The sequence below is a fragment of the Semicossyphus pulcher genome, unplaced genomic scaffold, assembly GCF_022749685.1.
Source record: "Semicossyphus pulcher isolate SPU_LCO1_2020_fin unplaced genomic scaffold, fSemPul1.0.p SCAF_17, whole genome shotgun sequence".
Classification (NCBI taxonomy): Eukaryota; Metazoa; Chordata; class Actinopteri; order Labriformes; family Labridae; genus Semicossyphus; species Semicossyphus pulcher.
The window spans coordinates 24028-37551 of NW_027211681.1; the positions used below are offsets into that span (position 1 = coordinate 24028).

General features: G+C 41.6%; 1 pseudogene; it reads right to left on the reverse strand.

Moving 5' to 3' along the window:
* Window positions 1-1470: 1470 nt before the first annotated feature.
* Window positions 1471-13176, reverse strand: LOC138594306 (piggyBac transposable element-derived protein 4-like; annotated as a pseudogene).
* Between the last annotated feature and the right edge of the window lie 348 nt (window positions 13177-13524).

The window sequence follows — 13524 nt, forward strand, 5'->3', positions numbered from 1 at the left end:
CAATATGTATAATACAAATGTGATTAAAAACTGTACAGGTGTGCAGGATATTGAACAGTGCAAAGAGCTTACAGTATTAATTTAAAAATAGTGCAGTGTATAGACAATATAAGTCCAGTGTGCATTAAGGTAACGCATAGTCCGAATTACAGACTTAACACTCGTTAAGTGTTAAGTGACTGAGGGGCTGGATGAGAGTCCATGTCACGTGGGGGGGTGGAGGGGGGTCGGGGCCTTGTTGACGAGGCTGGCAGCAGAGGGAAGGAAAATGTTCTTGTGTCGGGAGGTTTTGGTCCTGAGGCACCGCAGCCTCTTGCCAGAGGGGAGGGTCTCAAAGAGTCTGTGACCGGGGTGAGAGAAGTTGGCCACAATCTTACCTGCACGCCTCAAGGTCCTGGAGGTGTACAGGTCCTCGAGAGATGGCAGATTGCAGCCAATCACCCTCTCTGCAGAGATGATGATACGCTGCAGCCTGCCCTTGTCCCTGGCAGTAGCAGCAGCATACCAGACGGTGATGGAGCAGGTGAGGATGGACTCAATGATGGTGGTGTAGAAGTGCACCATCATTGTCTTTGGCAGGTTGTACTTCTTCAGCTGCCGCAGGAAGTACATCCTCTTCGTCCCTTTTTGATGAGGGAGCCGATGTTCAGCTCCCACTTGAGGTCCTGGCTGATGATGGTCCCCAGGAAGCGGAAAGACTCCACAGTGGAAACAGTGGAGTCGCTGATGGTGATGGGGGCGGGTGTGGCTGCTGTCTTTCTAAAATCCACAACCATCTCCACTGTCTTCAGAGCATTAAGCTCCAGCTTGTTATCACCACACCAGGTCACCAGATGGTCAATCTCCAACCTGTAGGCAGACTCATCCCCACCAGAGATGAGTCCAATGAGGGTGGTGTCGTCCGCGAACTTCAGGAGCTTGACATACTGATGACTGGAGGTGCAGCTGTTGGTGTACAGGGAGAAGAGCAGAGGGGAAAGAACACAGCCTTGAGGGGAGCCGGTGCTGATGGTCCTGGAGTCAGAGACGTGTTTCCCCAGCTTCACGTATTGCCTCCTGTTGGACAGGAAGTCTGTGATCCACCTGCAGGGATGATCATGTTCATCAGAGGTCGGAGTGACGGGTCTGTAGTCATTAAGTCCTATGGTCCTTGGCTTTTTGGGGACAGGAATGATGGTGGAGGCCTTGAAGCAGACTGGCACATGGCAGGTCTCCAATGAGGTGTTGAAGATGTCTGTGAACACCAGAGACAGCTGATCGGCACAGTGCTTCAGGGTGGAGGGGGAGGCAGAGTCCGGTCTGGCTGCTTTGCGGGGGTTCTGTCTCTTAAAAATCCTGTTGACATCTCTCTCCATGATAGAGTTGTTGCTGTGGTGTGAGGGGAGGGGGGCGTTAAGGTGCTGGGGGAGGTGGAGGTGACACCACCCCAACGTGACAGCTTGGACACGTTCCACTCAGGAAAGATCTCCGTCAAGCCCTGTTCTTTCGGACCATTCCGACCATCGTGAGCTTTCTCTTTAGCAGCTCCTGACCCAAGTTGTAGCTTGTGAAAAAATTGTCACAGGTTATGTTGTGCCCCCTGAGACCATGTGCCATATCAAGAATGACCCTTGTACCCTGATTCTTCTTTCTAGGGCTCCTCTAACCAGCTTTCCAGTGTAAACCTGCATGTTCAATGCATAGCTGGTGTTTGCATCACATGCTGCCCAGATTTTTATGCCGCATATAACTGGTTTGGAAGGCATATATTGCCAAACTGGGCAGCGACCTCTGAATGCCACTAGCCTTTCATCAACTGTGACATTAGGGCCTGGGTTATAGTGGAAGTTGCTCTACCCACTTGTCCCACACTGTCCTAATAGCTGCCAGCTTGTCTCTCTCCCGTCTGACAGCCCTTACCTCTCGATTATCAAATCAGATTACTCTGGAGAAAATATGAAAAGTCTGAATGTCTTGCTTGGAGGAATATGAATAGCAATTTCCTCATTTGGTTCATAATCAGAATCAACTGACTCAGAATTGACCTCAAGACGGTCTTCATCTTCAGACACATCCTCCTCTGCACATGTCTGTCATGATCAAAGATGAGCAAATATGTGAAATTTTCATCTTATATGTTGATTACACTTATTAAGCCAAGCAGAAGAAATTTCACAAAGAATACGTTTAACAATTATTATTATTTTTTTTTTTACTTTAACATGGGTCAATTTGACCCGCAACATAACAGTAGGGTTAACAGAAAAAAGCACAAAGTAGCCTGTGACGACTTTGAAAGGCTACTACATTCCTAAAGTTGGTACAACCCCTCCAGTTCTTGCCTAGTTTGATGCTCATCTGACGTAGGCAGATGCAACAATGCCGATCAAAGAATGAAAAGGTGTTGTTTTACCAACACGTCTCGCTGAGAGAAGTACATTTTTACCACTTATTATAGGTTAAGGTGCAATATCTCCCCCCATGCTATAAAAATGTTTCTTTTTTTCAGAATTACTAAAAATGATGATTTATAGGAGAAAACTGTCTTATATGTCTTGAAGGCACTCACTGTTGACCTTCTCTTGCTTGTCTTTTTCAGGGTTTTTTTCGATTATTATTTTCCACGAAACACCTCTAAAATCGTCCTTATGATACAAACTATAGGGCCCTATTTACACGGCGGAAGGCGCACAGTCTAAAGTGCATGGAGCTAAGTGAAATCACTTACACAGGGCGCTTCCGACGCACTTTTGCTAGTAAGGTTTGCGCAAACCGAGGCGCAAGACCGACCGCAACCTATGAATAAGAGGTGTGTTTTCGGCACAACATGAATCAAACCACTCAGAGTGTCAGCTCTCATTCCCTTTAAGAGCCAGGTGCGTCTGCAGGCAGGCGTGTTGCTATTTACACGGTGGATTTCAGTCATTCTTCTTATATAAACCAGGCTTTCCTTCCACTGTGCCCCTGCACAGGCAGAAAACATACAGGTCACTGTACAATATACCGTATGTCCAAACACGGATTGACGTTAAAGCCACTAAAGCGATCCCACTGCCAAGCAAAACTAGACAGAGCGGGCATCAGAATGAGCGTGCATTATGGAAAGCTTTGTCGTCAGTCTGGGTTGTTTTTGGCCCCTGCGTGGCTTGAGCAGGAATTTCCCTGAGGTGAAGCAGGTGTGTGTAAAAAGCAGCCCCACGTCTTCCAGAAACAAAAGCTTGCCGTCTCACAGTCCCATAAACGTTATTTAACTGTATTAGCAAATACTGCTTTTTCCTTATGAGTAGAAGCGCTGCTTTGTGTCCCCGTGTGAGTAAATAACAGAGACTCGCGTGTTGTGAACATCATGGATCATGGATAATGTATGCCCATGATGTGCCCAGTTTCCACAGCAAATTGTGTTTCCACATCTGACATATTGATATATTTCAAATTATTTAAAATAAAATAATTTAATTCCTTCCCGGTCCTGACGGCCCACATTTTGGTCCACACTGTACTGCCACTAACAGTGATTTTATTAACTATAATCTACAAACATCTAGAAATTCTTATAAAGGGTAGCTTACATAGAACTTGATTTAAAAAGCCCTAAGTCTACAATACTCGCACACTAGGTCCAAATTAAAGACTGACCGCCTGATAAACAACTTGCAGACCAACGGTGACCAATTGTGCAACAAACAAGATCAAAAAGATACACATGCACCTGCATTTCAAAGATCAAAGATGTTTGCAAACAAGTGCCCGGCTTTGCCCTTTTGCCCTCTGTGTGTGTGTGTGTGTGTGTGTGTGTGTGTGTGTGTGCGTGTGAGAGAGAAAGAGACTGAGAACTAAATATAGCCTAGTATGATACAGATAAATTTGTTGCACAAAAAATTCAAGTAGTTATATCAAATGCTAGTTATCATTTGAATCAAACCATATTTAATCTTAATATATGTAGATTTGATCTTAAGCATGTCGAGTAAAGGTCTGACCAATTTTCGTAATTTAGGCAGAATCCACATCTGAGAGAAAATAGAATCTGTGTGAGGAGAATTAACTTTGTAAGGGAAATGGACCATTAAAATATAATTTAAAGTATAACGATATCATTTTCTGATTCTTCCTTCCTGGCCCTGATGGCCCACTATTGTATTGTTCTGGCACATCGATTGTACAAAATATTTTATCGCAACTCCAGAGTCATTATGCAATAGTGAGCTGTATCTAAGACATTACCAAGAATGTTAACATAATATCACAATCAGCATCATTTGAAACAGCACAATATTCATGAATTGCATATTTGATTTTTCACAAAGAATGTGGATCACAATAAATATGTAGACCTACAGTTTCATCTGTATTCTACTAACCCAGCTCAGATCTGATCAGCACCCCTGTCCAGATAGACGTTCCCATTCTCTTGCTCGTCCACTCATTCACTGTATCGTTAGCCTGCGGCTAAAAGACCGACACCTGAAACCGTCAAGGCCAGTCTCCCTTCTTCCTATTGTTCTTTAGAGCAGATAAACACATCTCTAGCCACCCTGAAAGAAGCCACATCGCCACTCCTCCATCCTCATTCGTCTACTCACTCACTCCGGCAGTTAACTGTACTGCAGGGTAACAGTAGCATAGCTTAAGCATCGGTCTGCTCGTTTAAAGTTAAAGTAAAGTAAAGGCAAAGTTCTCTGCGCCAAACTTAAATACCTAACAATATCCTATCGTTAATCGAAACCCTTGTTGTACATCTGCTTTTACAGTACAAGCTAACCAAACAATTTTAGCTAAAAGCCACCGCCAGATATCACGCAGTTACAATTATGATATTAAATGGGGCTGCCCAAAACTATGTGCAGGGGCGGGCTCGTGCATCTTACCCACCCAATCAAAACTTATAGGCAGGGAGCAAGGTCCAGCTACTTTTTTTTCACTATTATATCTGCCTATACCTTGGGCCATCACAAGTTGATAACGACCAGGCTAATGAAAATTTCCATGCACCAGTTTGTGGTAAAAATCGATGTATGCAAAAGGAAAACATTAATTAATCAATTTTAAAATATGGGTATTTATTTTATTATTTTGACACAAGGGCGTAGAACTGGGTAGGGACGATAGGGACGTGTCCCTACCAATATCCAGCAGCTACTGTTTCACCTTGCAATAATTTTGATTAACCACTGCTGTCCGTCAGTGTCCGTCTAGTCAATGTATTTGGTACACAAACTGTTAACAGATCTCACGCCCTACTAGTCCCGCCTCCCTCCACTAATAGGATTGGATTTGCCGTTTCTTGCTAACGTGTAATTGGCTATAACTTCATCTGCTTAAGAAGTGCCAAACCTCCGTCAGCAAGATGTATGGATGTGCATGTAGGTGAGGAAGACACCAACTTTCTGTGCAGTGCACAAAACGAAAAGGATGGCATGTAAAAAAACAAAGATTGACATCAGGAGCTACTTCACAACAAGTAAAAATGTAAGCCACTTGATGCTGAATAACGACTTGGTGATATGTTAGTAGTAAGATTCAGTATTGGGAAAAATGTTAGTAGGATGTACTGTATAACAATGGTTCACGAATATTTGTTTGAAATGAGAGCTTTGAATAGGCACATGTCTCACGTTCATATGGCATGCATCTATGTGTTATTTTGTCAGGTGACAGAAGCTGCCAGACCATGTAGCTAGTAGGTCAGACAGAAAAGAAGAGGCTGGAGAAGAGGCAGGGTCTCAGATGATGTTGAATAATCACTTGGTGATATGTAAGTAGTAAGATTCGCTATTGGGACAAATGTTAGTCTGATGATGTATGACAATGGTTATTTTATCAGGTGACAGAAGCAGTCCTGCCTAGTAATTCAGGCAGAGCAGGAGAGGCAGGGTCACAGATTAGGCCTAGGCTTGTAAGAGTATGATTAGAGTAAATGTATGTAATTGTTTTGTATTGCATTGAGGTTACACTGGTATACTAAGAGGTATATTAAGTACTCAGCCATACATGGTTTTAATAATGTGGGCATGAATACAATACTATATATATAAAATATATGAAATAAGTGGTGACTGGCTTTATCAGTGTAGATGTATTTCTACATGCAGTAGCTGATACTGTGGTGTCTTTCTAAGGAAACTGATCCATCTGTACACAGAAACAGAAAGACGAGAAGTGAGAGGGAGTAAAAAATGTCTTGTGTTCTGTGATTACGGTACTTGGTTATTGGTTACGTGAAATACCAGGTTATGCCTGTCGCTGCTCCCTCTACATTAGGCAGGTGATATGCACTGTACTATAATGTTGATGTATGAGACATGTTTACAATTGCACTATGGCTGGAATGAAGTTAATAAGTCTCTGTTAAATTGCCTCCATTGTTGTATTCAGTATATACTAAAAACCTTTATGTCAATCCCAGAACAGCGTTTCTTTATTTATTAACCTGTGCTTGTTTCTATCATAAAAGCACAGAAAGCTTAACTGTAAAGGTCTTTGTTTACATAGTTATCTATAAATAAAGGCTCTAGATGACATGAAATTTTGGTCAGAAGTCTATCATAAATACAAAAAGCCTCAGCTTGCAGGGCCCCCCCGTGGACTGTTTTTATGTCCCCACCCAAAATCTAAACTATGCCCTTGTTTTGACATGTATGCCTTTTTCAATACATTCTGCAGATCTCAAATTATTATTATTATTATTATTTCACAAAAATAAGAATAACACAATTGCCCCCACCAATATTAAGGCACCGTTTCTCAAATAAAAGCACACCTTATAGTAATCAAATGTCTGCTGTAGTATCTAATAATGTTACTAAAGATTCTTTTTTGTATATGGTTGAATTTCTTTTAGATTTCAGGTATTGTAAAAATTCAAAGCAAAAGTTTGTCTATTTTTGCAGACAGCTAGGCAACTATTCTAGTGGTAACTAGATTTTTATTATTTGAATTGAGTTTGAAAAAAGTATATTTTACTCAAATAGTCTGATCAGCTGATGAGTCTCTAACCAAGCTTCAATGAAATGTGGAGATAATATTCAATACATTAAAAAAAAGAGTTACAAGCAACTTACTCGGTTCTTATTTCATACAAATTTATGATAATGATATAACAAACACATGTATTTTAATACACCCTTTAAAGTTTTAATTTTATATTTAAATTAAGTAAAATATGTCCATTTTCTAACAGAAATTTATATCAAAAGGTATAATGGGTTTTATGGGGCCAATATGGCTCGTAACACTGTTACCCGATCACAGTGTTACAATTGCCCCCAACCCGGCAGCCATGATAAAATCTCGTACACTAACTAGCAACACTCATGTTGACACAGGTTGTTCATGTTGATTTTTAACCAATAGCCTATAGATGAAATGGATCTAAGTTTTAATTCACAGTCATCTAAACTTTAGACAGCGGAAGAAAAAATACTGTGCAACCAAAAAGTAACTTTGTACAAGTCATTTACAACATATTTGACAATGTGGCAGACTTATCCAGTCTGAAAAAGCCTCAGCACCTCACATAAAGAATATTAACCAATAAGGAGTGGTTCAACACACACTGCAGACATCTGAGGAAAACACTCAGAAGTTTATCAAATCAAAAACACGGACAACCCGACTACCCTGAGCTCCGCCTCCAGTTCTGGGAAACACTAAAAACATTTGGAACACTGGGAAGTAAAACAGAACAGCATGAGAGGCACCAAATAGATCTAATCAAAGAGTCCATTGACTCTAATGACTTCTGGTAGAAATGGCACTCTTTAACCAAACCACACAAAGAGGACTGGGCTCTTCAAAATGGTGAAATCTGGAAAAAACACTTGAGCCACTGGTTAAAATCCAGGCCCTGCAGCCGAGGAAAGCCAGCTGTCCTGATTGTAGCTTAAATGAAAGGCTGAAATTTAGTGACCATCCATTTAACAGTGCTATATTAAAATTGTTCAACCTCATTCTGAGTATTGCACTTTTCGCTGACCTCTGGAGCTAAGGAATTATCAGACCAATCTTTAAAACGGAAATAGATTTTACCCAAACAATTACAGAGGCATATGTTTAAGCCGCAACCTGGGAAAGTTTTTCTGCAGCATCCTAAACGGCCGACTGCAAGACTTCCTTAGTGTGCACAATGTCCTGAGCAAGAGTCAGATTGGATTTACACCAACACAACTAACTATAAACCACATCTATACCCTCAAGACCCTCATTAAAAAACAGGCCCACCAAAACAAGAACAACATTTTTTGTAGACTTCAAAAAAACATTTGAATCGATTTGGCATTATGGTCTGATCTTAAAATTAATTGAGAAGGGTATAGAAGGGAAAGTTCATGACATCATTTAAAGCATGTTACAGCATGAAACGAAAAATTGTCAATATGGAAACAGAGTTATTTTCCCAAAGTAGAGGGGTGAAACAGGGCTGCAGTCTCAGTCCAACCCTCTTTAACATTTATACTGATGAACTGGCTAAATCATTGGAACAGTCTGATATCCAGGGTCTCACTCTGTCTGGCACACAAATCAAATGCCTACTGTTTGCAGATAATCTGATATTGCTGGCTCCATCAAAGGGGGCATTCCAACAGCAACTGGATCATGAACCTTCTGTCAGACCTAGGCCCTGACAGTTAATTTAGACAAAATAAGAATAATGATATTCCTGAAACGACCCAGGTGTCAGGGAAACCAGTATCAGTTTTTATTGGGCTCCACTGACATAGAATAATTTCCACTTTTAATTAGAATTAGAATAGAATAGAAAGAGTCGCCTTAGCCAGCTGATCCTGAGGCTCAGCTCCGGTTAGGTCGGAAAAATTTAAAAAATGTACCCCCTTGAGCGCTATGTTAACACATCTGTAATTATGCCCACAAAACCTACAGAATGAAGTGACCTGTTGAATAATGAGATCGTCGGAATCATTAGTCCCGTGTTACGATGGATTAATACATAAAAGAGTTTAAGCAAGGTTACTCAGATGGATTATACTAAAGAGCACAAATATTCATAAAGGTTCTTAGGCCTCCGTTTAGAGTGTTCCCTCTGATTGGATAGATTGAGTGGCTGGGGGCATGGACTTGTCCCTCCACCAACAACGAGGGAGCGGAAGTTTAAATCGTCGCTTCCCTCCATCAGTTTTAACCAATGATTGAAGCTTAGTTGCTAAGGCTAATTTGCATCACATGCATCACACATAGAGTATATAACTTACAAATGTATTAGGAAAGGTTATCCTTTTTTGGGCGGTTGAGTGCAGCTAACTGCTTGCAGACTGCAGTGAGCCAAACAGTAAAAGTCCTTGTACAAGCATCAATTTTCTCAGCAATCCCAATAAATAGATGTGTTCATCTTATGTAAGTGTAATGGTCCTTTCCTGAAATCTGAACGACGCAACACTCCTCTAACAGGCCTCAAAACAACATTACATCAACTATTGGACATGTAGCACGAACAGCAATAGTTATTCGGCTCTAAACAGACAGTACACAGTGGCAGACTATCCGAGCACTGTGACTGATGAGACTTTAACCAGGTACAGACTCAGCGAACACAGCCTGGCCAATCGAGACAGGTAGACACAGAGGCACCTGGTTTGCCCAGAGAGGAAAGACTATATCAGCTCTGTCCACCCAGACAGTTGGAGACAAAGACACACTTCCTGCTACACTGCAGCAAATATGAACATATGCAAGCAGAGTTCTTCTCCAAAATGAAATACAAAGTAAATTAATTTGATTCACTACCGGACCAAACCGAAATGCAACGTGTGCAGAGAAATTGAATTCAGCAGCCGAGCTGCAGCAAGATATGTCCAAGCATGCATATGGGCAGAAGTGCAGACATGACATTAAAAAAAGAGTCATTTAATCACGAAGCCTGATGTAGCTCTGTATAACTCTCAGGTTCATCATTGAAGATAATGAGCACCATTACAGCCTGGAGTCCCTGTTAACAGTGAAAAACAGATTGGCAGCTGTGTCATAAGCACGGGTCCTAGCGCAAGTTGAAGAGGCATCCGATCGATCCAATTATATTATTTATTTATTTTTAATCTAAATTATGGATGGGGACAATTCATCAGTAACTTAATACTGATAGGGAAACTTCCCACGCGCCTATATCATTCTGTTTCATCTCAATTGAAAGGATTCAAGGTCCGGAGCCATGCAAATTAGGCGGTGAGGAGGACGCAGAATCGGAGCAGACCTGCTGTTTTGCCTGAACAAGATGAGAGGAGGGGGTGCAGGGGAGCAGGGAGAAGCCTTGGAAGCGGGCTGGATCTTGCACAATCATTAACAACATAGAAACAGTAGCCTATTTGTATCCCTGCTACTTTTTTTGGCCATTGGCATTTTTTTTCCTTAACTTTTGATGATGTGGGCAAGATCCACATGAGGGTGGGCTAACCCCACACCTGCCCATAGCTGCCCCAGGATGGTAATTAAGATCTCATCTCACCGAGTTACGCGTCTTTTGACTAATAAGCTGTCATCTCCATATGCACAGAGGTGGAAGTAATGAATTACAAGTACTCACATTACTGTAATTGAGTTGCTTTTTCGTGTACTTGTGCTTTTTAGCGTATTCTTCAAAGTCAGTCATTTTACTTTTACTTAAGTAGCCTATGTTTTAAATGAGGAAAGTAATTTGCTACAGTATACATCCATCCGTTACTAAGTAAAATATTTATATTACGAGCTAGAAAGAAAAACTGACTTGGACCAGACATCAATCAAATGCATCACATCACATCCAAAACAGGCTAATCAGATCAAATTGTCAAGCAGAAGAAGGAAGGAAGAGCTGATCTGCCGCTGCTAGCCCGACGCATTACGTAAGTGGACGATGAATGGGACAGAAGAGAGTTCAGATGCTCTTGCTTATGCTCTTAGAAATGTAGGCAATTCCATATTAGAAATGTGAAAAATGGGAATATATTAAAACGCTTGTTTTTTCTGAATGATGCTTTTTTTCTAGAAACATCATGTTCCTTCCCTGAGTTAGTTATTTTAAATCAGTGGTACTCAATTAAACTTGAAAGAGGTCCAGTTAGAGATTTTTTTCTCAGGCAAAGGTCTGGAACATCATAATGTCTGACCTGCGTTATGATTCAGTACCATACATTTATACATTTTGAACATCTGTCAAATCAAATAAAGAAAATACAATCAAGCTAAATAGTTTTTACAACAGCGCTAATAACTTTTACACAGAGCTCTCATAATTCAACAATAATAATAATAAATACTTCAATATTGATAAGGAAATATAGTGTGTATGTTGGGGGGGCTGGGGGGGTCTCCCCCCAGAAATTTTGAGTGTCAAAACATTTATTTCCTTTATTTTTGGTTTATTTTATGCCCCAGTTTGTGAGGGAAGTGTCTTTATTTGTAAATCAAAACAAATAATATAATGTCTGGTACTAATGGTAGTATAATGTTGTCCATGCAGAAATCAAATGAAAGAGAGAGACAGCTTTACCTCTTCACTTAAGCTGCTATCTCTCTGCCTCCTGACAGAATAATCAAGATTTAACCATAATAGGGGGATTCACTTTATATTTTATTTTATGTTTGCCAAATTTTATTTTAAGTTTTGCCGCTCTCATAGTGAGTTTTAAAAGAGGCAATGACTATGAAATAAATAATATTTAAAACGCACTGTACACTGACGGACTGCTGGAGAGAGCGAGAGCGAGGGGGAGAGAGAGAGGGCTCATACTGGTACGAACAGATGGAACAGAACTGCAGAAATAAGAGGAAAACTAGTCATGATGATGAGGCTTGATGTAGTTCTGTGTAACTCTCAGGTTTATCAATGAAGTGTTTGAACTAAACTGCAGCCTGAAGTCTCTGTTAACAGAGACAAACGGAGTGACAGTGTCAGACAATGCCCGCGTTTAACAATCGCCACGGTCTCGGAACATTTAAGAGTATGTCCAGTCTTAAAAGCTTGGTTTTCTATACTGCTCTCATTTTAGAGCACGTCATGTCTACTTTTCCCTAACTCACTTATTTTCTCCCACTGTGTCTCTTGTTGGCTGGCTCTTCAGTCTGTACTCTATCTGTACTCTTACGCACCCACTGGGTCAGTCGCGATGTTAATCTGAGTGACAGATTTGATTGGCTGAGTAGCGTCACGTGATGATTTACAATGAATACATTGGTCTGCGAGTTTCTTGGACCCCCAAATCACTACGATCACTAAGACAAAAAAGCTGCGCAGGTTAAAATGGATGCGCTTGTCAAAACTGTAAGTAGGTCCGGGTCCGGAGACGACGGCAGTTAGGTCCAGATACGGAACGCGGGCTGCCGTTTGAGGACTAGTGGGCCCTGCACTTTCCTAGCCAATCAACACATTAGCTCAGGAGCAAGGGATGGAGGGGTGTAATATGGTTGGCTGTTGAGCAAAAACCTCAAATGACATCACATAATTTCAACTTTCATTGATTTTATAATGAAATGATTTTATTCTTTATAATTGAAAGTGGGGATAGCAGAAATCGAACCAGGATTGACCGCATGAAGGTCTTATACCTCTCTTAATTCATTATCCACTGATCTAACCACTGACCTAAACCAGCACACAATTATATCTTTCATTGCAGGTATACCAGGATCACGATAGTAAGTCAGTAGGTGCTTTTTGTGCAGGTTGAAGCTTATCTTGAACAGCCTGCTCTGGAGTTTATAAGGGGGGATTGTTAGGCTTTTTAAGTTACCTTGGTGATGTACCCCGGTTAAAAAAAGCAACCTTCGTAGTACTGAGAATACCCTAGATTACATTGCTAAACTGCAAATTTGGCTGTCAAACAAGCCAGCTGCAAACAAAAGTAATATATATTTTATAGTATATTTGTAAAAGGGAGTGTAGGAAGACTCTCATGGTTATAGCTATGACATAGTGTAGGGGTTAAGCTAAAAGCCTAGGAGCTAATGGAGTGGAGTTCAATCCCTGATGTAGACATCCCTTCTGTAAATTAATATATGATGAACATAGCTACTACATAATTAATTAGGTAAAATTGAAGTGGAAGAATATTAATTAATCCACAGCCAAGCCCCGCCCCATTAGGTGTAATGCCTGACCATGTGACCGACAAAAGCCATGCCCCCCAAAACAAGCACCACCCATGTGAAAGTTACGGGCCCCACTCCGTTACAGGCATAGGCCACGCCCCATAAACAAGCCCCACCCATGTGACAGGTACAGGCCACGCCCCCATTGCAGGAAGAAGCCCCGCCCCAAAACAAGCCCTGCCCATGTGACAGGAATAGGCCACGCCCCCAAAACAAGCCCCACCCATGTCAAAGGTAAAGGCCATGCCCCATCACAGGCATAAGCCCCGCCCCCAAAACAAGCCCCGCCCATGTGACAGTCAAGGCCACGCCCCCGTCACAGGCGTAAGCCCTGACCATGTGACTGGCATAAGCCCCGCCCTAAAACAAGCCCCGCCCATGTCACACGTACAGGCCACGCCCCTGTTACAGGCATAGGCCCCGCCCCTGTCACAGGCATAGGCCACGCCCCCAAAACAAGCCCGTCAC